The sequence below is a fragment of the Babylonia areolata genome, chromosome 6 (assembly GCF_041734735.1).
Source record: "Babylonia areolata isolate BAREFJ2019XMU chromosome 6, ASM4173473v1, whole genome shotgun sequence".
Lineage (NCBI taxonomy): Eukaryota > Metazoa > Mollusca > Gastropoda > Neogastropoda > Buccinidae > Babylonia > Babylonia areolata.
In genome coordinates, this window is record NC_134881.1 from 43913961 (window position 1) to 43918132 (window position 4172).

Consider the following 4172-nt stretch of genomic DNA (forward strand, 5'->3'; position numbering starts at 1 on the left):
GTCGTTCAGTAACACACGTCCATGTCTCTCACGCTTCAATAACTTCACTCTCTCTCTCTCTCTCTCTCTCTCTCTCTCTCACAAAAGTTTAGAATTTATAATGCATGACACAAAAATCCTTCATGATCTAGGTCGCTTTATTTATCACTCTAATAAACGTCGTGCTGCTTTATTATGATAATGGGCACAACCTGAGTTCTCTTCTGTTATACATTTAAAACAACGAACGTACATGTTTAAGCGGACTTGCTCACGATGGAAGGCATTTACCTTTTTGAATTTTTGATTCATGTGTTTCCATGCCCGGTTTTACAAAATCGAGTTTGCGCGCACGCATGTGTGTGTGTGTGGGGGGGGGAGATGTGGGAAGGGGTGTGGAGGTGTGGGATGGGGTGTGTGTGTGTGCTCAACATTGTAATGGGTCAGAAGGCCTTCTACAATAAAACATTTCTGAGTTCTGAGTTCTGAGTTCTCTCTCTCTCTCTCTCTCTCTCTCTCTCTCACACACACACACACACACACACACACACACACACACACACCACCACCACCACCACCACCACCATCACTACCATCACCATCACCACAGCACACAATATTATGTTACACGCTTGCAACGGGGCAGCATACACACGCCCCCGCGCCATTGAATAATTGACATGACATCCTGGAAGAAGGTGAAAGAGCAACATGAATAGAAAACGGAGAAATAGGGAGAGAGAGAAGAGAAGAGAGAGAGGGAGTGCCCTCAATGGACCATCTTTCTCTCATCAGCGTCGATCATCGCATAGTTGCAAACACAAAACGGTTGACAGTTTGCTTTTGAATATCCTGCGCCAGTCAAGCGACCACCCATATTTGAGAGAGAGAGAGAGAGAGAGAGAGAGAGGGGGGGGGGGGGAGAGAGAGAGAAAGAGGGGGAGAGAGAGGGGGGAGAGAGAGAGAGGGGGGAGAGAGAGTGAGAGAGAGAGAGGGGGAGAGAGAGAGAGAGTGAGAGAGAGAGAGGGGGGGGGAGAGAGAGAGGGGGAGAGAGAGAGAGGAGAGAGAGAGAGAGGGGGAGAGAGAGAGAGAGTGAGAGAGAGAGATAGAGAGAGGGAGAGAGAGAGAGTGAGAGAGGGGGAGAGAGAGAGAGAGAGAGAGAGAGAGAGTGTGTGTGTGTGTGTGTGTGTGAGAGAGAGAGAGAGAGAGAGAGAGAGAGAGAGAGAGAGAGAACCCGAGTGAATGACTAAAGAAGGTGAAACTGAAAAGGAAATAGTGGCAGAACCCGTATCTGTTAAATCTATCAGGGCTGGTCTGGGTTACACGTACACTGGAAATATCGGAATTATGTTATGATCTATGTGAGCTCTCTCTCTCTCTCTCTCTCTCTCTCTCTCTCTCTCTCTCTCTCTCGCACTGACGGTTCGACTGAATATTTATTCATCATCGTTGCTGACAATAGAACCCAGGGCCGTAGTTCAATAGAACCCTGATCTATATTTCATGTTGCTTTCATACAGCTCCCCACACCACCCTCACTCCCGTTCTCTCTACGTTTTCCGGGTGGGCCAAACAGTGTCGTTATTGATGGCTGACTTGGCTTGTCTCGGGCCTTCTTTGTATTTGTATTTTGTATTTCTTTTTATCACAACAGATTTCTCTGTGTGAAATTCGGGCTGCTCTCCCCAGGGAGAGCGCGTCGCCATACTACAGCGCCACCCATTTTTTTTTTTTTTTTTTTTTTCCCTGTGTGCAGTTTTATTTGTTTTTCCTATTGAAGTGGATTTTTCTACAGAATTTTGCCAGGAACAACCCTTTTGTTGCCGTGGGTTCTTTTACGTGCGCTAAGTGCATGCTGCACACGGGACCTCGGTTTATCGTCTCATCCGAATGACTAGCGTCCAGACCACCACTCAAGGTCTAGTGGAGAGGGAGAAAATTTCGGGGGCTGTGCCGTGATTCCAACCAGCGCGCTCAGATTCTCTCGCTTCCAAGGCGGACGCGTTACCTCTAGGCCACCACTCCACTTCTTCCGTCTGCTGGGTGTACTGAGGAGCGAGCAATGGTTCTGATTCACACACACACACACACACACACACACACACACACACACACACACACACATCACCACCACCACCACCACTACCATCACCATCACCACAGCACACTATATGTTACACGCTTGCAACGGGGCACAATCCCTGTCTAAACACAACACAACACAATGTTCATGCAAAAATTTATCTGTCAGACATGTCAATCCTGCTACTGTGAATTGCGACGCATCAGTTCCATTCGGAAATATCACTAGATTTTTGTGTGTGTTTTTTTTCTCAAGGCCTGACTAAGCGCGTTGGGTTATGCTGCTGGTCAGGCATCCGCTTGGCAGATGTGGTGTAGCGTATATGGATTTGTCCGAACGCAGTGACGCCTCCTTGACCTACTGATACTGAAACTAATAATAATAATAATGATAATAGTATTCATATAGCGCTGAATCTTGCGCAGAGACAAATCTAAGCGCTTTCACACCAGTCATGCTGAAGACAAGGAAGAGGTAGGGGAGGGAGGCTTATCTTGTGAAGAGGTTGGTTTTAAGGCCAGACTTGAAAGAGCGGACTGCGGAGACCTGACGAAGCGAAAGAGGAAGTTCATTCCAAATGCAAGGTTCAGAGACAGAGAGAAAGAACGGCGTCCAACAGTGGAGCGTTTGAATCTGGGTATGCGTATACAGAGTGGATCCGAAGCCGATCGTGGAGAGCGAGATGGAGTGTAGATGTGAAGACAGCCACAGAGATAGGAAGGGGCAGATTTGTGAATACATTTATAACATAGAGTGCTGATCTTATACTTTATTCTGTGTGAGACAGGGAGCCAATGGAGATGTTGCAAAAGAGGCTCAGATCTTTTCTTTCTGAGGACGAGTCGGGCAGCAGAGTTTTGAATGCGCTGAAGGGACTGAATGGATGAAAGCAGGCAAACTAGACAAAAGTAGTCAAGGCGAGAGAGAATGAGAGAAACTACAAGTCTAGATGCTGCGTCGGTGGACAGATAATTTATTATTATTATTATTATTTCCGAATAGAACTGATGCATTGCAACTGACAGTAGCATGATTGACATGTCTGACTGATAAATTTTTGCATGGACATTGTGTTGTCAAGGGCAACGCCGAGCTTCCTGACTGAGCTGAGCTGACGTTCTAGACCGGGAGGTGCCGCTACTTACTAGTAGCTCGCGTGCTTCAGTGAAATGACTTGTGTCGTTTGTCCCGTCACACATACTGGTGGTCAAATGTCGACATCAAGTCAAAGTAGTCAGTTTAACATTGGAATGCTTTAATTCAAATGAATGAATACAAGAGAGGCAAGGCCTTCAAGACTCACTTGTGATACACTGGGAAAAAAAATCCAAGCTTTTTATGTACTGTGTATAATTTCAAAATGTAATGTTTAAGATGAGAAAGATCAGTTTAAAGCGAATTATGTCCCCTAGCATTAATTACAGAGTAATTTCCCTTTTTTTACTATCTGCACCAAAACGTTTGCAAAATAAATAAAACTTCCATGCTTAGCAAAAGAAGTTCCTGTTTGAACAAAAACATCCCTCACACACACACACACACACACACACACACACACACACACACACACACACACACACACACAGACAACCGAACACCGGGTTAAAACATAGACTCACTTTGTTCACACAAGTCAGTCAAAAAAGCTAGGTGAGGAGGGTGTGGGAAGTTGTACGGAGGGGTGAGGGGTGGTGGTCCGGGGGCGGGGGGGGGGGGACACGACAGAAGGAGGTTGAACCAAAGATGAATATATCATAAACAGATGTAGGTATGCTATTACGTTACATAACGGATTTCGTAAAATGGAGGAGAAAATATCTGATACTGAATGTTACACTGAAGCACGCGTTGTGTGTGTGTGTGTGTGTGTGTGTGTGTGTGTACGTGCATGCATGCTTGCTTGCGTGTGTGTGTGTGTGTGTGTGCGTGCATGCATGCTTGCTTGCGTGTGTGTGTGTGTGTGTGTGTGTGTATGTGTGTGTGTGTGTGTGTGTGTGTGTGTGTGTGTGTGTGTGTGTACGTGCATGCATGCTTGCTTGCGTGTGTGTGTGTGTGTGTGTGTGTATGTGTGTGTGTGTGTGTGTGTGTGTGTGTGTGTGTGTGTACGTGC